The 25,299-nt window shown below is 39.5% G+C and overlaps 1 long non-coding RNA gene across 1 annotated transcript; it reads right to left on the bottom strand.

The window, feature by feature from the left end:
• On the bottom strand, window positions 1-24,306 carry LOC141924644 (uncharacterized). Its single transcript, XR_012623617.1, has 3 exons — window positions 24,129-24,306; window positions 10,926-10,987; window positions 1-219 (listed from the first exon to the last, which is right to left on the bottom strand). It is a non-coding gene; the product is annotated as an uncharacterized LOC141924644 (long non-coding RNA).
• Between the last annotated feature and the right edge of the window lie 993 nt (window positions 24,307-25,299).

The raw sequence follows: 25,299 nt of genomic DNA, 5'->3' as shown, positions 1-25,299 counted from the left end.
TGTGCCTGAGTCAAGTAATGGTGGTTGCAGCTGTATCTTCTTGGGACACCAAATTCCTTTTCTGACATGAGATGTCATTGCTGGTCAGTGACACCTGTTTGGAGCCAGGAACATCATCTTCCCAAGGTGGGTGCATCAAGTCAAAGTCTACTGTTGACTGTATTTACTTTACAGGCATAATCACTGTGGTCCAGGTGGTAACTATTGACCGGTTTAGCTCTAGAAGGAAATGCAAGTGGGGAATGAAATGGCCAACAAATGATGTAAAGGACAATATTAAAGGTAGACATAAATCTACAGTATATGTTCCTGTGATCTCATTCACTGGGAACAAAAGACTGAAAATTAAGTCCCTTAAGAGAACTAAGAAATAAAGAATAGGTGCCAATCTGATATCCAAAGACATGAACTAGTAGACCCTTTGATACAACGTAGCTGCATAGCATCAGTGCATTTCTGTGACACGTGCAGAAGGTTCCACGTGCACAGGAATCTCTGTGTTCAGTTCCCCTGCTGTTTGCCTCTCCCTCTAATGCAGAACTAATGAACATCTTCAGTGACTCAGATCTTACCCTGATCTTGTACAACATGAGTTAATAGCACCTGAAGAGAGCAAGAGCAGAAACTTAAAAAGAGGTCACAAAAGAAAAGACCTTTGCATTACCCACAGCACTTTTAGATCTCTATTACAAAAAGATAACCCATTCTTAATATGCAGAGCACTTCTCTATGGTATTATCTTGATAAAATCTGAATAGCTGGGTACTTACAGAAATGTTAGTCTTCAATCACTGCTTAATTTGACCTACTTCTGTGAAATATGTAATTTGGAAGGTTATTGAATATCTGTAGAAAATGTTCTCTTTGATCATAGAGCTATAATGACTCATCATATATGATGAATTTTTGTGCCAGTGATGCTAGGGTGAATGTACATGGGACTAGAATATATCATGGGGCCTTTCTGAAGTACTTAGTACAATACTTCATTATTTCAGGCAACAGTACCATTTGATCCCATTTTCACATTCAGGAACTTGTATCTTTTTTCAAAGCAAAATACTGAATTAACTTCAAGCAGATTTAAAACAGATACCGAAGAAAAAATATCCCGAACTATTAAAGAATACAGTCACACAGTGTTGGCCAGGAATACACATAACACATTGGGGAAGGCTGAGGTACTCAATGACTTTTTTGACTCAGTCTTCACCAGCAAGTGCTCCAGACACACTGTTCAAGATGCAGAAGGTAAAGGCAGGGACTGGGAGAATGAAGAACATTCCAGTGTAGGAGAAGATCAGATTCAAGACCATCTAAGGAACCTGAAGGTGCACAAGTCCATGGGATCCTGAGGGATCTGTGGCTAAGCCATTATCCATCATATTTGAGAAGTCGTGACAGAGCAGTGAGGTTCCCTCTGACTGGAAAAGGGGAAACACAGCCCTCATTTTTAAAAGTGAAAAAAAAAAGACCCGAAAACTACAGGCCAGTCAGTCTCACCTCTGTGCCTGGAAAGATTGTGGAGTGGACCCTCCTGAAAACTATGCTAGGGCATGTGGAAAATAAGGAGGTGATTGGCAACAGCCCACATGGCTTCACTAAGGGCAAATTGTGCCTGATGCATTTGGACATCTTATCTACAACAAAACATACAAATTACAGTTTGAAGAGAGAACCATCAATTTCCTCTTAAGTTTTTCATGGCATCCATCTGTACAATTTTACTAAATGCTTCAGAAAACCAAACTGAGTAACGGTCAGCTCTCAGTTCTCCAAAGATAGATTATCGGGGTTGCAAATTAAGCATGGCATGGATGAACAGACGTGTAAGCTAATTCTGTGCAGAGCCAGCATGGATCCAGCTGGACTTAGGCGCAGGCAGAGCATCCTGCAGCCAGTGCAGACACCAAGGCTAGCTCAGTCTCAGATGCACAGCTGCACAGTTGCCACGAAAGCCAACCCCATAGTATCTGCACTAGCAATGAGTGCTGTCAGTGCAGGTGTCTCTGCACTGTTTCCTTGGAAGCAGGAGCACTGGTGGGTGTAATGGACAAGCAGCTAACCTGACTCCACATCTGACTGCTTGGAGACCAGCAGGGCTAATTGGCTTCAGTGTCAATACCAGCCCTGCCAGAACCAGGCTGTGAGGTGTTGCCACGCTGCACAGTTTCTCAAGTGGCTGAATTATTACACCAGCTTGCCTCCCTTCCCGATGCAGTTGTTCCTAGTCCCCAGTTGAATTTGTCACACCCTCAGCTGCTTGTGAAGGCTGTGCTGTAAACCAGCTGATGGGAATCAGGAGGCTGAGAAACAAATAGAAAATGCTGAATACCTACCAAAAAGTTATTACTTTTTAATACTGATGATTTCATTGGTCTGGCTCACAGCATGAATCCATATACACAGTTGAATCAGCTTAACTGAACAGGTAGTAAAATGTGTTGTGGGGGAGGTTCAAACAGGCAGAGAGAGAGTAGGTCAGGGACCTCAATTAACCAGCTTTGCTGTGGAGCACAGGGCAACATCAAGCTCTTCTCTAAGCAAGTCATCTCAGATACCAAATTAGACATGACTCGTCAGAGCTCTTCACACAAAGCAGGGTTACCTTTGACTTTATCATAGTTGTGAGAGCTGAGCACTTTGGATCCAATTTTCAAGTCAAACCTCCTGAAAGGAGGACTTGATAATTACTATCTACATGTTAAAAGTTTAGCAAGAACTATTCAGCTGCCCTAATCATGGAGAGATCCTTCCTACTGTACAGGCCCCTGCTTCTCTAACTGCACAGTTATCATTTTGTGATAAACAGGTAAGGATCCTACAAATACACATTTATCTCCCTGTGTAGCTCTGATTCATCTCCAGATTTTTTTTTCCTATTATTTCAAAAACCAAGACATTCAAGTAAAGTAAAATTCACCATAGTATTCCAAATATCTCTTTGCCTTTGTAAACTTAATAACATTATTTCAGTGTCTCTCTCTCTCTGTAACTTTGCATGTGCATCGGGGGTGGATGGGGACGGGTGTATATAATGAATTTTGACCCATAAGTTATGGCATTATATCTCTGTCATCAAGATGGGGCTCCATACCTTCTGTTCACTTCACTTATTTTCTGTTCCTCTTTTCCAAGCTATCCAAGGTTCTGTTTTATTATTCTGTGTTTTTTATGTCCATATTTATTTTAGAATCTAAAATCTCCGGGATAAGTATTTTCACGTTGTGATTATATTCAATACATTATTGGGTTTTGGGGGGAGGAAATTACTACTATCACTGTAATAATTTTATCACTGTAATAATTTTTAAAATAACTTCAAATAATTTTAAAAATAACTTCAAATAAATAAATTTTTTAGCTCCTGCCACAATATGTTGTATTAATAAAAAAAAATGAAAATAGTTATGTTATATTATGTAAATAGCATAAAATAATAGATTACATTGTGTCTAATCAGTTATACAACTAAAAATTCAGCAAACAAAGTTTTGGGAATAAAAAAAGGCAATTGAAAAAAATCCCCTTTCCTGGCAGTATTGCTATAAGGCTTCTTCTTTCAAAATGAATTGCTATATGCAGAAGATTCTGACCATCTTTCCCCTGATTCCTTTACTAGGTATAACCATTTCAGGATGACTTTACTCTCTGAAGAAGTTTGGAAACATGACATTATCATACTATGCATAGGCTGGAATGGTGATAGTATTTGACTCCACCCCCTAAAGAGCTATTTCATGGGGGGAAAAAAGAATACATCAGTCCCTGTGGATATAAACATACACACCAACAAAGATACAAACTGGGACCCAGGAAAGTCTCTAAGCTTTAAAATGCTGAAAATGCAGACAGTGCACAGGAATGGTAATTTGCTTGTATTGTTTTCATATTTATTTTGCAAAAGCAGCCATTATTTGTCTACTATTAAAAAACTGGGCTGAACATATTTTTAGTCTGGCTCAGCATGGCTGTTCTGTTATTTAGTAAGTGCATTACATTGTCATATACTGTCATATTCTTTTGCAGATCAATGCAGTAGAAATGCAATTCTTTCACTCTTACAAGATTTACAGTCAAGTCAGTTTCTCTGACACAAGTTTCCTTAAAATTAATTGCTTTGTTAAAAAAGGAAAAAAAGACTTTGGGAACTGCAGGCCAGTCAGTCTTACCTTTGTGCCCAGCAAGATCATGGAGCGAATAATCCTGAAAAATATACGAGGGTGCTGGGAAAATAAGGAGGTGATTGGTGACAGCCAGCATGGCTTCACTAAGGGCAAATAATGCCTGATTAATTTGGTGGCCTTCTATGATGGGGTTACAATGTTGGTGGGTAAGGGAAGAGAAACTGATGTCACCTACCTGGACTTGCGCAAAGCATTTGGCACTGTCCAACATGACATCCTTGTCTCTAAACTGGAGAGACATGGATCTGATGGATGGACCACTCGGTGGATAGAGAATTGGCTGCATGGTTGCACTCAAAGAGTTGCGGTCAACAGCTCAACGTCGAAGTGGACAGCAGTGACGAGTAGTGTTCCTCAGGAGTTGGTATTGGGACCAGTGCTGTTTAATATCTTTGTTGGTGACATGGACAGTGGGATTGAGTGCACCCTCAGCAATTTTGCCAGTGACACTGAGCTGTGTGGTGCAGTCAACATGCTGGAGGGAAGGGATGCCATCCAGAGGGACCTTGACAGGTTTGAGAGGTGGGCCCGTGCAAACCTCATGAAGTTCAACAGGGATAAGAGCAAGGTCCCACACATGGGTTGAGGCAATGCCATGCACAAATAGAGTCTGGGTGATGAGTGGATTGAGAGCAGCCCTGCAGAGAAGGACTTGGTGTTATTAGTGGATGGAAAACTGACTATGAGCCAGCAGTGTGCTCTCGCAGCCAAGAAAGCCAATCATATCCCAGGCTGCATCAAAAGAAGTGTGGCCAGCAAGTCAAGGGAGGTGATTCTCCCCCTCTACTCTGCTCTCATGAGACCCTGTCTGCAGTACTGTGTTCAGCTCTGGGGCCCCCAGCGTAAGAAGGACATGGACCTGCTGGAGTGGGTCCAGAGGAGGCCACAAAGATGATCAGGGGGCTGAAGCACCTCCCTTATGAGGACAGGATGAGAGAGTTGGGGTGGTTCAGCCTGGAGAAGAGAAGGCTCCGGGGATACATTATCGTGGCTTCCAGTACTTAAAGGGGGCCTACACAAAAGATGGGGAGGGACTCTTTATCAGGGAGTGTAGTGATAGGATGAGGGATAACAGTTTTAAACTGAAAGATTAGATTTAGATTCAATATAAGGAAGAAATCCTTTACTGTGAGGTTAGTGAGACACTGGAACAGGTTGTTCAGAGAAGTTGTGGATGCCTCCTCCCTGGAAGTGTTCAAGGCCAGGTTGGACGGGGCTTTGAGCAATCTTGGCTAGTGGAAGGTGTCCCTGCCCATGGCAGGGGCTTGGAACCAGAAGATCTTTAAGGTCCCTTCCAACCCAAAGCATTCTATGAATGTATGATTCTATGATTCTATGAACACAATATAGAGTATATATTGTTCACAGGTAGTTCTGTACCTACTGCCTGAACACATTAGGGCTGCAAATAAATGAATAGGCCACTGACTGAGCCTAATGACTGGGATAACTGAATGGGATGTAGAAAATCACTGGACACAATGTGAGAAACCACCAGATGTGGCAGTAGCATGGTGAAGAGCTGAAAAAATTACACATAATGCCATAAGACTGTCTGTGTCCACATGTGTTTAAGGGTGAGTTATAGAAGAGATGGCCAAACTTTTCAGATAATGGGAGTCCAGTGATCTTTTGGGGATTAAAATCCTCAAAGGCTGGCAATGCCTAGTGTAAAGGTATCAGTGATAACACATAAGACAGAGAGTGCCTAAGTAACAGGCATACTAAAACTGGAACCAATAAGGATAAATAATCATCAGCAAGTTGTTTCTTTGGAACTGGAGGTGGAAAAAGGGAAGTACAAAGGTGGTGAAGAGGAGAGTCAAAAAACAGGAAAAGAGAGAATAAGGTTTGCACATCACACAATTGGTGCTGCTTGAGGGTACTTGACCACTGCAACCTAAATCAGGAAAATAAATCAATCTTCTCTTTTGGCCATACCATGAGGATCAAACCTATTTCTGCAGTTAAGAGGATGGGAAGGGTGTCCCCATCTTGCAGGTGAAAACATGGCCTTGATGGATCATGTGACCTGATATCACTGCATCAGTGCCTGTTCACACTCTGGTGGCATCAGTATCTTCCCAATAATAGTCTAATAGAAGCAATCGGTATTCAGGAAGAACCTCTTTGGGGACAGTGGAAAGTAAAAAGTGGAAGCAACAATGTCTACTTCCACTTGCTAAGTAAATGATCTTGCTAAATTGCCTTTTTATTTACCACATGCTTAATGGTGCCTTCAGTTCATTTTTCTAGCATTGCTCTCTTCAGTAATTCATTATAGTAAATAATACTTTTTTCTGGGTTCTAAGTTATAACCCGTGTCACTTTCTAAATTCACGTCATATAGGTTGAAGTCAGATAAAGTATTATGCTCATATACCTACAATTTTCACATGTGCCCATCCTCAGTATGCACAGAGAAAACAGCTGAGTATCAACTGCAGTAGCTTTCAAAAAAAGTTCTCAAAATTGAGGCCTTCTAGTATGATGTGCTCATATATAGTGACATGACTAAGTATAGATTTGCCTATATTGATTCCAGGATTATTACCTTAAAACAATCTGCAACCCAATCCCTTCCCTGTTCTCAAAGTAAGAAAGTGACAAGCACCTGTATATTCTCATCTTTGTCTGGACTCTCACTATTTTCATTTTCTTGATTCATCACTCCCATAACAAAATAATTACCTCAGACTTTCAGAGTTCAGAAGCTACATGGTGTGCTGGGTTTGTGTGTGAGGCAGAGGTTTTTGGTAGCAGGGGAGGGGGCTACAGAGGTGGTACCTGTGAGAAGCTTCTCAAAGCTCCTCCTGTCTCCATGTTGGAACTACCTCTGGCCAAGGCCGAGCCAATTAGTGATGGTGGCCACACCTCTGTGATAACCTATTTAAGAAGGGGAACCTGAGAGGAGGAGTGGGAGTTGTGAAGAGGAGTTGTGAGGGAGACACCTATGCAAACATTGGGGTCAGTGGAAGAAATGAGGATGAAGGGGGGGAGGTGCACCAGAGCAGAGACCCTCCTACAGCCCGTGGTGAGAGGGCAGACTGTTCCCCTGCAGCCCATGGAGGTCCACAGTGGAGCAGAAGATGCCCATGCAGGACCCCACACCAGAGCAGGTAGATGCACCTGAAGAAGGCCAGGACTCTGTGGGAAGAAGCCCCCACTGTGGTAGTTTGTCACTGAGGGGACTGTGACACATGGGAGAGACCCACGCTGGAGCAGCTTGTGAAGAGCTGCAAGCCTGTGGGAAGGAATCATGTTGGAGAAGTTCATGGAAGACTGTCTCCTGTGGGAGGGACTCCACGCTGGAGCAGGGGAAGAGTGCAAGGAGTCCTCCTCCTGAGCAAGCAGGAGAGTCATTGGGTGATGAACTGACTGCAACCCCTATTCCCTGTCCCCCTGTGTTGCTGTGGAGGAGGAGGTAGAGAAATTGTGAGCAAAGCTGAGCCTAGGAAGAAGGGAGGGGCGGGGTGAAGGTGTTTTTAAGATGTGGTTATACTTCTCACTGTCTTACTCTGTTTGATTGTTAAATTAAGTGCTGTTGTTTGTGGTGGTCGAATTAAATTTATGTTCTTTTTTTCTTCCCCTAATAAGTCTGTCTTTTGCCATAACCATAATGGCTGAGACATCCCTCTCTGTCCTTATCTCTATTCCTGAGACTTTTTTTTTTTTTCTCCTGCCCATTCCTGAGGGCAAAAGGGTGAGTGAGTGTCTGTGTGGTGCTCAGTTGCACCTACTCAGTTGCAGAGTAGGCTCACAGCCCTGTGCTACCGATTAGAGAAATAGATTCTACAAAGCATCAGTACACATGAATGCCTTTTTCTACAGGCAGTTGGCTTTTCTTCTCTGGTGTAATTGAAAAGGCTCAGAAAAAGTTTGTTGTGTATGTAAATTGTGGCGGTAGTGATGGAACATCAGTGACATTTTTACACTGAGCAGCGCAGTGATTTTTCCAGTGACCAGCTGCAAGACATTTTTACTCTGGGCGCTGTGGAGTGCCTGCAAAGCACAGCTGATAGCCTTTTCAGCTCCATCTGGGATCTGCTCTGACACTATTTTCCTTGTCACACTTTAGGGGCTTTACACAGCAAAACTATTGCCCAAAATGGTCTTACTGTCATTCAGTACCTCTTCTTAATGTTCTGTTTCTCCTCTCCCTGCCTTTGCTATTTACCGCAGGAATACTTGACATCCTTTCTGGAGGAGATGCTCTTTTCATGCCAACAGAGCAAATAGACTTGGCAGGTAGTTTGGCAATAATTGATCATATCCAAACAGTAATTGAATTTTGTTTGCTGTCGACATGGAAGAAGCCAACAGCATGCTGTCTCTTCTGTGACAATAAGCACCGAATGACATTACTCATTTCATTGCTCATTCTCCTTTCCACTTCTCCAGCTATGAGACTCTACAAGTTACATGATGCGAAGGGGAGAGAGAAGGAAAAGTCTGAGGACCCAGCTTGGCTGTGACTGTACCAAATAGATAGGTGCATGAACGGAGCTGTGGCCCCCTTTCTCACATCCCCTCCCAAGAAAATTCACTGTGCTTTGGTTTCAGCCAAGAATTTTTTGCTCCTTTCACATTATCAACTTCACAATTTTCAGGGCAATAATTTCAGATTACTGTATGGGGACCTATCAGCAATATTTATTTTTCAATGGGACAGATACTTCATTTTGGCAACTGTGTCAAACACCAGCTGGGGCTTGGGCTCAGTTTTTCTTAATCACAAACAGTGCAATTGGCTCTGTATGTAACACGAGACATTTTTGTGTCTGTTACAATACAATACTTGCCACCAACACTTTGGGGTTTATTTACTGACAATTTTTTCAGATGTGAATAAGGATAAGGTGAGGAGTCTGTCAGTCCTATCCCCCTATCCTCCAGCCCCCAAAGTATACTTAATCCCTGTTAGGTGTGCTGTCTCTTTCAATATATTAACAGGGACCACCAGAGACACAGCTTCTTTTATGGGATTGTTCTTCTAGAGGGAGGAGAGTAGATTGAAGTCAGGACTCAAACACACATTCATGTATCATAAACACCCTTTCTGTGCAAGTGTGAATGGGTCCTACCTACACCCATGGGTGAGAACAGAGAAGGCTGAAGGGAAGAAAAGTACATGCTGAGAGGAAATGTGTGAAAATCTCCCAAAAGCTGACAAACTCTGGAGATTTTTCATCCTGTTGCATCTTCAAGAAATTAAAGACCCAGACAGAGTCTGCTGAGCATGTGTAAGGCCACCAGGCCATGCTAGCGCCGACGACGGGCTGTGCAACTCAGACCACATCTGAGTTGGCCGTGGCAGCTGTGCATCGTCAGAGGCACCCAGGTTGCATGTGCTGCTGGGGAAACAAGGGACTCTGTGAGGGACCCTCTGCACACCCGTCTAGAAGCCACTGTCACGCCAGTGCAGTTCCCCCCTGTGAGTACAGAGCTGGGCTGGCCTCCGCCTGGGTGACTGGGAGTGACTGCGTGTGTGGCAGTGTCTGTGGGATAGCCTGCGCCTGTGGGTCTGAGAACAGTGGGAGGGAATAAGCAAATGTACCGTGTGAATAAGTGTCTGCTTTTAATAATACTGGCTTGATTCCTTTAATAGTAACAGTCTAATAAAATATATTTAAAAAAATATTACTGTGATCTGTATCTCTCCCCTATCAAGAAAAGGGGAATTTGCAAGACACACACACACATTATGTATGTGTACAAGGGTCATGAGTCATTTGATGCAGCAGGTACGACTGCCAGAAAAGATCTTAGGAGTTTTTGGAGAGCTTTCCAATGCTTTGCAGAATCGATTGCACCATTCAAAGCAAAAGTCTCAGGTTAGCATTATAACTGACTTAATGTTGTGAGTTAGAATTTAACTGACTTCACTGAGATTGAAAGGAAGCAATTTAGGACAGGAATTGGTGGTAAATGTAACAGATACATTACAAGCTGGTTTCAATTTCCGTTATTGAAGAAGTTGTAAAAGTAATGCCATTTCAAAGCAGACCTTTTGCATTTGGACCAAATGAAGAGGCCATCCTGTGTTTTCCCTTAACACATCAGTGCTTGGTCACTTTTGAAATCATTTGGCATTGAGACTGCCAATAATAAAACATAAAGGGCAGTTACAAGTGAATGAAACAGTGGAATTATTTTGGAAAGTACGGTATGCCAAACCTATTGGTTTTTTGGAAGAAAATGACCTAGTTATGTCTGAACATGAAACTGTGATTTCTGTGTGATACCACAGGATTAAAGAGTGCTGTTTTTCTTTTTCTTATTATCTTCAGTCTTCAGGGTTCCTAAACTGTGGGTGAGAATGAGGTTGACCTGTGAGGCCAATCTATTATCCCTGTCAAGACAAGAAAACCTCTGAGAAAAACTTGAAAAATATTGGTACTCCTGATTCTCTTTGAGACACAGAAGAGGGAAAGGCCTCAAAAGCACAGAAAGCCCTCTTTGTTTTTTAAAGCTGTAAGGCAGTAAATTTAACAGAAACCTGGAGAAAATTGGTGTAAAAATAAAACCCATAAATTTAAGAACACTTGTCAAAATGCTTCAGATGAATCAGCTCCTTGTGACTGTAGAAACTTCTGAATGATTTGTGATGTTTTGTAAAATATGTAAATAATTTTATGAATTTCTTTTGCCTTGCTTCTTTCTCTCTTAAAGTTTTCTCTTTGTTTTCTTAGACAAGCTGTGTTTGGTCTTATTCTGGAGGGGGTCAGAGGCACTCACCTTTTCCCTTGAAGCCTGCTGTGCTGGCAGCTCCAGAGGAGAGGGAATATTCCAGAAGTCTTCTGAAAAAAAACCATAAATGCCAGATGATGAAATAACCCCTAGAACTTGAAATTAACAAACAGACAGGGCAAATGAGAGTAGGTAGGAATACAAGATCTCAAAAACCTGTAGATCTAAAATGTTCTTGTTGAAAGGATGATGGAAATTTAAGGGGGGAAAAAACAAAGTGTATCCTGTTATTATTTCCATTAAGATCAGACTCATACAGTAATGTAGATCTTATCCTTCTGTTGTGTAAGATGAAATCTTCTTTGGTGGGAATATGCTCTCAGCCTTCTTCTAAATTCTTCTGTCTCTCCCTGGCAGTAGCTACTGGCCTGATCTCTATGGCCCAGAAGTCTTCTCCCTTCCTGTGTCCACAGTGCCATGCAGCTACTCAGTTCCTGAGTAGCATTTCACCTTCATTTCCTTTAGCCAGTTTTAAAATTAGGTAAAATTAGCTCATTTTATCATGATTTCTGACACATTGCTACCAAATTGGGAAAATAATGTATATTTCAAGAAAACTGCACCATTCTGGCTTTTAAGAAAATCTGGTTGTGTGAGAACTCAAAGTAGAACAGCTGTGCTGTGACCTTGGAGAAGGTATTAGGAGCATTACATAACTGATGCTGCAGCAACTCTTGAAAGCATGGCTATACTTGGTCTTGATAAATATGAATATTTTGCATCATTTAATGCAAACACATCAGTAAATCTAATAATGCACAGAAAAATGGTAAACTGCAAAATGGTCAACATCTTCTTGTTTTCAATGCATTTCAGATAGATAAGTAAGGCATTACTAATTATTAAGTTGTTTTTCTGCTGAACATGTCTAAAAACACCTTGGACGTGGATCTACAAAGGAAGCTCTGCCTGATTTCAGGATAAATTATCCATCTCAATACCTCTGAGGAGCTGGAATTGAATTATGTTTCAGATTGAACTCTTATTATAATGAAAATACAGCAAAAAAGAAAAGTATTTGTTTAGTCATCCTCTTAAAAACCATTCTAATGACCGAAGATTGAAAGGGCTTTTAATTTTAATTTAGAAGAAGCAGACGGACATCAATAGAGAATGGCTTGTTACTATCTCTGTCTACTTAGCAGTGGAGTTTTTCTTGCTTTTTTGCTCTCTTCACAATATTCGATCTTGTTCTCTACAATATTTATACTCACAAGTTTCTTGAAAGGTAGAGAAGTGCATTGTCACTATTTTACAGATCAGGAATTGATGAGTATAGAGACAAAGAGGTAGATCTAAGCATTTTAGGGGTAACTTTTTAACACATGCCTTTATGATGCAGAGATAATTTGTCATCCTCGACCCTACATTCAGTATCTTTGTTGCCTGTCTTTGCAGTTAGCTTGGCACTAAAGAATAATGCCTTCAACAGATGCATGTTGAACAGAAAGCCTCTTAAAGTGGACAGTAAAACATTAAGAGATTTTAGTGTTTGTAACTCAGCTGTTTACCAGGGTTTATTTACCCTAGTTAGATATCCTATGGTAGTCACTGGAGGGAAATGAACACTTCCAAACACGTTTCACTGGACCAAAAGAAGATGTCTACTTCACTTTCTTTCTCTCCAGTTCTTGTAAATGGGCTTGAGAACGACTAGCTCAGATGTGGACAACTACTATGTAAATACCTAGGTGTAGTCTGACAAGGTCCACACCAGTTAAGCTGTGCTGTTAAGGTTTGAACTGATGGACCTACAGGGGAAGATAGACATGATTTGGGCATCTGCATTGTTTTGTGCATTTACCTCAACAGACATGCTCTACAAAGCTTTAGGCATTTAGTTGAGCTCTCCAAGAAGCTTTCTGAAGTCTTTTGTGGACTGAGTCACTGACTCCAGAAGTTGCAGATCCTATCTGTGGTTTACCTGCTCCTCAGCCATTAAATACTTTTCTGGATATCATGGAGAGGTTGGTATGTATGGTGGCTGCACAAGCAGTCAGTGAAAACAACGGAAAGTTGATTTGCTTCACAGGACAAACGCAGAAAGTGGATAGTGATGCCTGCCCTGCAAACACAGACCTCACACAAATCATAGCTCAGCCTCACTAATGCAGTTTACACCAGCCAACCCAGATGATCTCTGGGAATGGGTGACTGACAGCTCAGTTCCTACATATGGCAACGCCTTGCCTCAGACTGCAGCTTCTATATAGTGTTGGCGGTCTGAGCACCAAGTTTCTCCTCAGGTGGGTTATTTATTGCTTTCTGGATTAGGTATTACCTTATTATCTAGTTCCTAATAGATTCAGGTAACCAGTTCCAGCTGGGGACATGCAGTGAGGTCTCCTTTATCCAGGTGGATAGGCTTTTAGGTACTGTTATAGGGGTTCACTCAGATCCTGTGTGATGGCTGCAGTTTCTCAGTTGAAAAAAAAAATAAAATAAATCTGTAGGTGGATGCATCATTAGTGGCCTTTCTGGTGTTACATTTTTGCAATTCAGCACTGTCTGTTCACTACATTTATATAGGTTGAATGGTATAGAATGATTGGAATAACAATAAAGGATTGTGATCTAGATTTCATATATGAGTGTTCAGAATTACAAACTCTGATTTTTATAATAGAATTCTGAAAGTCTTCCCATTAATATTTCACCCAGTACAATTTATTTATTCAGACCTTGAATAGGAAACATACATAGATCTACAAAGAGTTTCTAACTTGCAGCAAACTTCATTGCTAGAATGTTAAGAGGAAATATACTTGAAAAGGATATGAAACTATGTGGATTAATTTAAAAAATCAATTAATATTCAGAAATATAATTTTGCAATACTTAATGAGCCCTACTCCTGACTTTGTGATAGTTCCCGTATTCCTTTTTGCCATGCTAATTGACATAATATGGTATAACACTTATGTTTACAATAATTCTCCTGACTTTGGTTTACAGTTAGTTTTTTTGCTAGCTACAGATGTTGATTTGAAATATGGAAAGGCAAAATGATGAATATCAAGAAGCAGTAGGATGTCACAGCTTGCTCTGTCAAATTCATTGGGATTTAGACAATCTTTTCTTGAATCCTTATTAAACTCCCTAACACTACCAAAGATTAAAAAAAAGAATCCTATCAACCAGATCTATACAAGGTGATACTCAGAAATAAAACTTACACAAGGGTGTAAATAATACTACTTTAACCAGTGTCCTGGCTTCAGCCAGGATAGAGTTAACTTTCCGTGGGCTGAGAGGGAGCCCAGCTGAAGGGCTGGGACCTGATCGATCATTGGAGCATTCCATGCCATGTGACATCAAACCTCAGCAGATAGTGGGAGGTATTTGTTTTGGGTTTCTGGATCTGCTGGGCAGGTTTCTCTGGTGCTGTTCAGTGAGCCATTACTGCATTTTACCTGTTTTGGCCTACTATCATTACTGTTGTTTTTGCTAGTAAATTTTTGCTATTTAAGCTACAAACTTCTTTTTTTTTTTTTTTTTTTTTGGTCCCTCCCCTATTTCACCGGAACGGGGGGGAAGTAAATAACTGGCTACATAGCGATTGTTACTGGCTGAGTTCAAACCACAACAACCAAATACATCTTTACCTCTTTTAAGTTCAGAAGATAGTCTTAAGTAGAGGAAGAATTTTCAGAAATCAGAAGTTGTGTACACAATTCCCTGCAAGGCCTGGCTTCCTATAAACCTTTAGAAACAATCAGAGTGCTGTTGGAAGGGCTGTACTGTAACTGCAAGGCCTGGGGGAGTTTCTATATATTTAATGGAAAATGAATTTTAAGTGCAGATGGATAGTAATGACATAATCTTTGTCCATGTGACAGGCATAGATGCTGTTATCACTCAGTGTGTGCATGTTCTTGTGCATGAGTGCACATGCTGATATATAAAAGCAGTCATTAAATCGGTGGTTTGTTGGTTTTGTTCCTCTTTTTTCCTTCTTACACAGAAGAGGTGAAATCCCACTTAGATGTTGACAGTATAAAGGATGCATACAAGCATCCCTTAAGAGGGTTAATTTTAATTCTTGACAGTTTGATTTCACCTTAGTTTTGTTTGCCTATCACAAATGAAGCCATATAACATTTATTTCTTTTACCTCCCTGCACCTACTATATATTAATAGATTTATTTCTGTCCAGCTTCATTTCAGATAGCCTATTTTTTTTTTTCAGGAATGTAAATTATTACTAAGTAATGGTTTAGGGTATTGTTTAATGGAAGATTGACTTAGTAAGAAAATTAGGGTTTCTCAAACATGTTGTAAGAGATCTAGGCTTAGAACAGAGATTCCTGTCACACAGTGTGAGAAAGCCTAATTGCTCATGTCATGCTGAATAATTCTTGTTTCATGGTTTCTTGACAGGCAACCAGGATATCTATGGATAATAAGGATCTTTCATAAGCATCAAAAATAATAATGGAACAGTCCTAGCCAGCGGTTCTCACAGCAGACTTTCTCAGCAGTTTCTGGTGGGAGTGGAGCCACTATTTTGTTTCTTCTAAACCAGCTTCTATAGAAAAAACAGCCATGGGAGAAAGGAAAAAGAAGCTGTGCCAAATAGAAAGGATGACATAAGGTGTGATCCATGCATGGAGACAAAGTTAGGCTCTACCTAACTTCTGCATTGGGTATCTAATTTGAAAAGGTGATTCTCAAAAATTGTGCACAGCTGCCATATCCCTGAAGCATCTAAATTCCATAGAAACCCATTTTTTGCTATTTACCTGAAAATACTTGTTTGATTTCCTCAAAACTACCCAAGCAGAGAAATGTCACCTTCAAACCACAGCACATAAGAATTTTGTAATGTATATTCTTCCCTGCCTCTAATGTCCATGATGCTTAATTTTGCATTTTATCTAATTCATATGAAATGCAGAGATCACCGTTCAGTCATTGAATTGAGACTAGACTACAGGTTTATCTATCCCAAAGCAAGTGTCCTAACCACCAGGAAATAGCCTTTCTCCAGTGGACATTTTGCCTTGGCAGCAGGGCTGCAGAAAATGTGTGCCACACCTGAAGCAACATCCTTTCTCCCCTAGAGATATATATATACATCCATCTTGTATTCTTCTCTCCTTCATGTTTCCCCTACTTCCACTAGCAGGAGTAAGCACCTTCAGCAGTGGTGACTGAGATAATCCCAAGCAACTTACAAGTATTTAGATAGAAATGTTGAAGACTGATAGACCTTCAGTCCTAAAAGAAAGCAGAAATGAGTTTTTCCTGAAGGACTGCTCTAAACTCAGACCAGTTACTTAAAATAGTGCATCAGACACCAGTGACATCTTTTCTGTCCTTCTGAAAGTCAGAAGTAAGATCTGCTCATGTTTTGAAAAACCAGGGTCATGTGGAGCAGAGCTTCTTTTCTAGAGGCTTTGGGATGCAAAACATTGAGGAGAAGGGATCGGATGTAAGCCATGTCAATGTTCTCAGCATTGTGATGTGTTATTTTAGGCCCCTCTGTATCTAAGATACAGGTCTTTTTTAACTCTCTTCTGAGATACACAACTCATATATGGACACTGTGCTCCAGTGCAGCACTGAGTGCCTAAAGCTTAGGGGCTGGATTCTGAAAATTACAGCACTGACATCTCTTTGGACACCTGGGATTGTCAGGACATAAAATGAAGGAATAGAAAAGAAGAATGGAATAGACTGAAAAAATATAGTTGCAGGTTAACAAAGAGAATAAAGTAAGAAAAAAAAAAAAGAGGGCTGTTTTTCTTGAAAGAAGAAGAAATTATTTGTTGTTTTCTTAGACTTGCTTTGTAATTCTGAATAGCTAGAGAAATGTGTAGACTTGGAGGACTGCATGTATAATGTCTCTAGTTTGCCATTAGAGAAGCCATTTCTTTCTTTTTCTTTCTTTTTTTTTGGGGGGTGGGTGGGAGTACACATGACATGTGTTTTGTTAATTTGTTTTTCCCCTTGAGGCTAGCTGTTCCCTCAAATTTTGGCTGCGGAGTGGCTCCCGTGCCTCTTAGCAGCTAACATGGACTGAAACACCTGGCTGCTTTCTCACTTTCCAAGTGAGCATAGACTGCATCAGCATTTTGGCTCCCTGAGCAGTTATGCTCAGACTGCAAGGAGAATGAAAACTGAAGAGGGAACACCTCCAGTTCACATTACTAATTCCCAGTATGCCTGGGGAGACAGCAGCAGGAAGAGAGAGGGGAACATAGAAAAAAGTAAAAAAGTCTGTAAAAATAAGAGAGGATGTGGTCTCATGCCTAAATGGAAGAAATGGCTTTCTCACAGCAGCAAAATCTTTAGGACTCCAGTCCTTGGGAGCCTGGGCAATCTGGGGAAGGGATATGTACAGCTGCCAACACTGGCACGAATGTGGGTCCTGGCCATTTGCCTGTGTTTCCTAGATGTCTGGAAATCTGCTGGATTTCTGCTAACAGCAATGGTCTGTCAGCTGAAGTGGTAGTGTTAACAGAAATAGGAAGGAGTTGATTGCTGGTGCAAGGGACTGTGCCCAAAGGATTGGCACAGTTTGGGACCAAAAGGAGATGGAAATGCTTTACACAGTGTGAGAAAGACTGAGTTGACATTTTTCTGATATTGCCAACTATCTACTTTGTCTGTGGAGATTCTGTCCTGTGCAAGGATATGATCTAACATCCTCCTTGAGCAGATGCAAATGCATACACTGGCAGTGCAGGCAACAAATATGCAGAGCCTATTGCACATGTAGAAGAAATTACTGTCATTTTTCAGCAGCAAAATGTTTATTTTTCATGTGTTCTTTGAGATGCCCTTTCTGTAATCTTTAGACAGATTTTTTCACTTTTGGAAGAATAAAGCTTCACTAACATTTTATTTAAAAGGCAAGGAATATGTTTTTTTAAAAAATAGTATGGTTGGTAATGCATTTTTATAATTTCATTTTGATCTGTTTTGTGTTTTTTGACAAAGAAAATCAATGTTCCAAATGTTTTTCTTGTGATCTGACTTATGAATATCAGACTTCAGCTGCTGCTGCATCTCTTGGACAAAAACTAGCCTTTACATTATTTTCAGTGAAGCACCATGGAAGCATGAGAGTCCATTAATAGCAAAGTCCAAAATTAAAGGCATCACTGAAATTTGATATGTTTGCAACCCATTATGTTTTTTAATAAACTAAAAAAAGTTTTGCTGATGTGCCCTCATGTTATAAATTAATACAGTTTTGCAGATGCTCTCATGTTATAATTTAATGAAATATTGAAAAAGCTTTCTTGAAGTACTTCTATTATACTTCAGCAAGGGGCAGATTACAACACCCAGTAGATTACAGCCTGGAAAGCCTTGCTGGATTTAATTATGTTGCATTGTGAAAAAAATTGAAACTTGAAACAGTTTTGTGTATCATTTTTTCTACAGTATGTCATGGTCCACACTTCAGTCCCAGTTTCCACTCTTACTCTAAATGGTTTGCTTGATTGTATCATGTCTGAATATATTTTTAGAAACATTTAATTATTTTGTTTTTCTATTAAGAAAAAATAATTTTGCAATAGGTTACATTACTTTTCAAAACAAATGTTTGTTTTCATATTTCAGTAAAAGCATGTAGTAGGGTAAGTGGCCCCATTAGAATGAGGATGGAAAAACTTAATTGAAAAATCATTCCACATTAACCAGAGTCATCAGACTTAGTCAAAGGATGGCTTATATCTCCCAGATGTAGGGCAAAGTCTAAAGCTGTGCAGTCCTTCCTAGCCCCTAATACAAGATTAGGTTTAGACTTCTGTTATCTTTCTGAGAACTACAAATATTTTCTTTCTGTTTTAATTCATGCATGCTTGCATCCACTGGATATTTTTTATTTTCAGTTTCAATATTCAATCACAAAAAAATTCAAGGATGTATTTATATTCCACTGAATCTATTAGACTTTGGCACTGATTTGAATGATTGTAAAGAGAGTCCTCCAAGAGGGAACATTTTATGCTTATCTAGGAGGCAGTTTCACATTGTTAGAACAGTGATCATTAAGGGATCTAAACAAGGCAGCACACAATGCTCCTAAGCTTGGCATACAATAACAGGACAGTCAACATTTAAATTCTAACATGTCTCTTATAGGCATTTACCCTTATAATCTTTGATTCCAGTTATATGATAAATATGATAAGTACTCCCTGCAGTGTAGGCACATTAAATTTAGACAGAGATAAGTTTCAAAACAGAATTATCAGTATAAAACACAGAACAATAAGGGGACAATGAGTAAAGACTGGGAAATCTAGGCAAATGTTGATTTAGAAGCTGCAGTTGCCTCCACCTGGGACTGAAACTATGTGGCATCTGTATTCAGAACACAAGAGATACAAGAGCATAGAAAAATACGCTTTTGAATGCCCAGAATGCTTCAGGAAATGCATTTTGGAAAATTGTCCATAATTTTGAAAATATATTAACTATATACCCTTTTATTTAATAATTTATATAACTGATCCATATAGGGTGAGACTGGTTCCACCTTGCCTAATTACCTAATGCTGAGAGTGACCAGTAATGAAAGATTATAGAGAGGGAGTAAGATACATGATTTCTACAAAAGAAACCTTCCCCTTGAACCCTTCTGCTTTGCAATAACCAGAAATCTCTATCACCTGCTTTACTGGGAATCCGGATCTCATATAAGCCTGATTATCCCTTAAGACTCATCCCTCTTAGCAGTAGAAATGTACATTTGCTAGGAGCTTTTTAGAGAAGAGCAAAAGACCTCCGGTTTGCACATGCTTACACTTAAATTTATTGTCTGTTTTGCTATATTTTCCTCTGTCTTTATTGATTGCTGTATTAAGTCTTCTCATGAAAGGTTTGTTTGAAGGGCTTTTACTTTTCCTTGCTACCAGAAAATGATTAGTCTGCCATTGCCTAACAGTTTGCTACCACTGATGTACGGACAATTATATACAGCCAGCACTTTAAAAGTATATGTGTTAAAAAAAGTCTCTTCATTTGATGAAATGTTAAGTAACTGGAATTGCTTGTTGCTTCTCAAAAATGCCATGAAGTTTATAATCTGCCAGGTAGGGATTTACTGGCTGATGGAGGGGGAAAGGCACTTTAGCCATGTCCGTTATTACTGATTATCTGAGCATATGTGCTCACCTTAACTGCTCTGGTGGCTGAGCAGTCCCCCAGTGCCACCAGTACTTTTGGCAAAAGCAATCTTCTAGTATCAGAGGCATTTTAATGACCTAGTCATAAACCCCACCTTAAAATCCAGCAGGATTTTTTTGTTTTTTGTTCCCATTGCTCCTACTGTCAGGTTGTTTCAGAAGAAAACCTCTTTCCTCTGAGGTTTAGAAAATTTCTTTTAAATTGCATATGGTCATTCTGTTGCCAGCTTTCCACACTGTTGTTTAATTTGCATGGTGATTACACTCTAATGTGCATAACGTACTTTATGTGTCTCCATATTTGGCTAAGCTAAACAAACCCATTATTTTGTCTTCCCTCAGAGGGCTTTTTGGTCCCTTGATCATCCTAATAACTCTACTTTATGTCTGTTCCAGTTTGGATTTCTCTTTCTGGTTGACCAGAATTTTACATAGCTTTCACTGAGGGAGATGATATCCCTTAGCTGACACACAGGGGTAGCCGTGGGATTGCAGAACAAATGTCAGAAAAGAATGAAAAAAGAGGAGACTTCAGACTCCCTCCAACCACTACCTCTTGAAATCCTCTGGTAGTGCTAGAGGGAAAAAATAGGCAACTGTCCACAAGGTTTGATCTCTGTAAATCTAACTACTTAGTCCAGTCCCTCTTCTTGCTTTCCTTTAGGCCATTTGGTTGTACAAAGAAGAAAAAATGGCAATACAGGCTCTGTGCAGTGTCTTTCATGCAGCTCAAAGAACTGAAGTGGAAAAATTTTTCTGGAACACTTCTCCTTATCGTGGTGTTTGCAGTAGTAGGACATGGTTCAAGTTCAGCCTTGTAGAAAAATAGCACTACAAGCAAAAACCTCAATTTTGCACTTTGTCATGGAGTTGTGACACTGACTGTTCATAGGCTTTGAAACAAAAACCAAATTATGACTCCAGACTTTCTATAGCTTTGAGCAGGACCCTGAGAAAGAGTAGCAGTATTTGTCTTTACTTTCTGTTCTCTAGTTATAGATTTTAGACACACTTCAGTCCTTTACTCCTGAAGCAGATTATATCTGCTTCTTTCATTTAGTGTTACTATACTATTCACCAGGGTTTGTATACCAATAATGTTAGCAAAAGAAGGGATTCCAGCCTTTTTTCTCTAAAAGATCAACTTCATCATATACATATGTTCAGCAAAGAGCAATAGGAGACTTCCTCAGTTTAAAATGCTCCTGTAATTTAGATGAAAAATTTAAGTCACAAAGAATGTCAGACATCATCAAGAAATTACTACAACAGTGTCTGAATGGACCTTGCTGGGAAGCAGCCAACACAAGGACTGAGAAGTTCAAGCATCTTTTCCATTAAAATTATTGCATTATCTCAGCTATCACACAAAAATACTCCCTGAAAGAGGAAGTTACTTAACAATTCTAAGGAAGGAGCACCACGATCCAGTCCTTTGCTAAGTTCCTGTATAAAACTACTCTGGAAAGCCCTGTCAAATTGCCTTTTTTTTTTTTTTTTTTTTTTTTTTAAAAAATCCCTTTGACACAAGCACATTAACTTAAAACCAAAGTGGGAATATTGCCAGCAAATCTTTTAAGGTGAAGTGAGCTTGGGACTTAAAGCTAAAGCTATTAGAGGTATGGGATTTAATGCAAATTATACACATTAGTTTGAATGTCTGATGAACCACTAAATGTTTTACATAACCATTTTGTTTCACCTGTGCTGTTTAATTCTCAGTTTCTTACCAATAGCCTGCTTGCCAGACAAGATCCTTTGATCCAGAAATACTTTAAGACAAGGATTTCCAGATGTGCCTATGGGAACAGACATCTAGCTTTGAATGGTCATAAATTTTAAAGAACTTAAATGTTTCTGTACAGGATTGCAGAATATTTGTTTCACTTTCATTTTTATTCTGGTAGTGCTTAGAAACCTCACCTATTGTGCTGGCTATTAGGCACATAAACATACTACTAAAAAGTTCAAATTTAGCATGTAAAGAAAGAAGACAAAAGATGGAAGACAAGATAATGTGATAAATAAAAAGGGACCAGACCTTAACTTATACACGTGGGTACAAGGAGTTTCACTGACAAGAGCAGAAGTTGCAAGGATGCATAGTAGTTAGTCTGCTCAGGGAAGCACAGATCTTCTTCTACCTTGTGAAGAGCTATAATTAGTACAGTTTTACCAGATACACCACTGCTGGAAAAAGTAGACTTCTGCAAAGAGCAGAGATGTCATGGAATGAGCAGTTCAGCACCATCCCAGATCTGTGCATTAAAGTCTCAAATGGGTCCAAAGGCTATAAACATAATCAGTCTTAACTACAGCTGCAATTAAATGCTATTTTTTTCCTTTACAAGAGATACATGACAAGACTGTACCTCTAGTTCAGATGTGTTTTTCTCTCGAGTGGAGTATTTTATCAATGCATGGTGATTCACAACTAATTATGCATGCAGTAGGGAGCAACAGAAAGGTCATCCTAAGAAAGGGAGAAACTAATCAAGCAGGTGAAGGAGGAAGTGGTACATGGTAAGAAAACAGTGGAAAGAAACTAATTTGCAGATTTAGTTGCCAGCGGCAAGTTACTGGTTTCATTTGTGGATGGCAGCTGTGGAGGGAGTGTAGGATCCCAGGTGAGCCTGGATCGTCCCTGCTGCTCCTGCTAGTTTCAGCTACTGTTTGAGACCATCTCTAGCTCCTAAGTGCTGGCTTCACCTGAGCTGGCTTCTGCCTCTCCTTCCCCATGTGGCTGGGGGAAAATGTGAAGGGGGAATTTTTATTATTTTACACCTTTCTGCCATTTGAAGAGGAATCTTGTTTTCTGCCCTGGAGTCAATATACACTGGCAGAGATTACCATTTTATACAGGTCATGTTAATTGTTTTAATATAGATTTTGAATAATTAAATAAAGATCTTGCAATTCAGAAAGTAGGAACCACAGACAGAGAGGATTAATGCATATTGTGAGTTCTACATCTTGGAGGAAATACTGTCTTCTAGAAGTTCAATATATCTTTTTAATTAAAAACAAATTTTAAAATGTTTCTTTTAAAAGTCTTTGTAGTCTTGAAGATATTATGTAAAGGTAATTTTGTAATTGTTAGAAAAGTGCCCATGAAAAATTAGTATTTTCAAACCAACACGGATAAAATTGTGTGATGTAGAAGTAATTTACACTTTTTAATAAGTACATTGTTCTTGCTGAAAGAGATTATTGTATTCACTGACAGCCAATTTTCTAGTGATGAATTGTCTAAAACCCCTTCTTTCTGATATTTTTAAAATAGATGAATAAGTGGCAAGCTAATTTTTATGTTTTTCTTTACAGATCAAAGCATTATTTTCATTATATTTCACACCAGTGTTACAGATAAACATATGACTACAATAAACAGTAGCTATGTTACATTGTTAGAACTGTAAGTCTGTGTCTTGCCATTTAGACTGATTCATTTTTATTTTTTAATTGCTATTTGTTCATCTAGGGGCTTGAACCAATGACCAGGGAAATCAGTGAGAAAATCCCTGCCAATTTCATAGATTTTGGGATAAAAATGTCAAAACTGTTTTCTGGTTTTAATTAATTTTCAAATACTTTCTGTTCCCCCTTCCCCCTACTATAAAGCAACCATAAAAACCTTGTTGACAGGGAAGAGGTTTCATTAGAAAAAGATCTTAATTTAGTCCATGGACCTCATTTCACACCCTGCTGATATATTCTGTGCATGTTAACTCCTATTTCAGTAAAATCTTGTAAATAAAGTAATTACAACAATAATACAGAAAAAGTAACAAGTAGTATGACATTGGCTTGTGTCCTGGATGAGATAAATTTAAAGTGTAATGGGAAAACTTATGTTTTCATTTTTTTTTTCTATCTCTTTCTCCTAGAGGTTCAACTATGAATGAGTAAAAAGCAACACAATCCTTGTCTGTTGAAAGGATCAAATATCCTTTTCTTGGCTTTTGAACACTTGCTGTAATGTAAAGAAGTGAAGCATACACCCTCTCCATAACTCTCCTTGAAATGCTTAGATTAATTTTGCACCTGTTGGTGTGACAGTTGCCTGCTGAGGAGTGCTCAGGTATTGACACCTTCCAGCACCCACACTTGTGTGCATCTGCACATCATTTCTGCTGTGCCTTTTCTTCCAATGTTTTCTGGGCAAGGCAGGGAGTCCCTTGTCCTTCCTGCTCTAGCTGGTGTGCTGAAAGTAGTCTGTATCTTGTTGGACAAAGAAGAGAGAATGTGTGAGGGTAGCAAACCTGACTCCATTACTTTATACTTCAGAAAAATGTTACTACTTTCTAGTAGTCTTGGACATTTCAAACAATGTGGCACTGGAAGGATGGGAAGAATAGCCTACAGTCTGGTAGGTGCTGTAGTAACTGTGTAGAGGAGGACTGAGCCCCTTCAGGATGTAATACAATAGAATTTGGAGGCACACAGCACCTGGGAGCTTCTCAGGCTCATAATGTGAATGGAGTTATTTGGATTTTGTCCCATCTTTATCCCAAAACATTTTCTTTGGGCTCTGGCCAATGTGGCTTCAGACCAGCCTGTGCAAAACTGTGATTACATAGGAAATTAATAAGTGATTCTGGCCCCTTTTTTATTTGTCCTCTTTAAGTGAAAGATGAGTTCAATTAATAAAAAGGCACCTGAGTTGAAAAATGAGGTGATCTACCTGATTAGAGTATGAAGAGCTACATTTAGCATAACATTATAATGTTGAAAATTATAAGCAAACAGCTACTGAATGGTAATACTAGGATTGTATTAATAGGCATTGTACCACAGTATTAAGCATATTCTTTAAAATAGCAGACTGTCTACATGCCTAAAATTACAATAAGGGACACTGTATGAAAGTTCAGTCAACTTTATATCACAGTATGTAGATATATAGATATTGTTATATCTATATATGTCTTACTAGATCATGCATCTTGATATACCTCCAAAATATAACACCTCAAATATTGGTTTCATCCAGAAGCCTGTCAAGATCACATATTGCTACCTCATGGAGTTACCTGATCTCCCCCATTAAAGACAGCTTAAGAATCAGAATCATCGTGTGTGTAATAAGCTATTTATAGGGTTTTAGCTTCATAGTCTCTGTTCGACAAATAAATCTGTCCAGATCTAATTCTATACTAGAGTCAAAGCACCTGGTAACTTTTGGGGTATTGCAGAGTTTCTGTGCCCTGTGTAT

This window comes from Strix aluco, chromosome 5, assembly GCF_031877795.1.
Source record: "Strix aluco isolate bStrAlu1 chromosome 5, bStrAlu1.hap1, whole genome shotgun sequence".
Taxonomy (NCBI): domain Eukaryota; kingdom Metazoa; phylum Chordata; class Aves; order Strigiformes; family Strigidae; genus Strix; species Strix aluco.
Note: the sequence above shows the minus strand (reverse complement) of the source record. Positions and strands in the feature narration are given on the sequence as shown.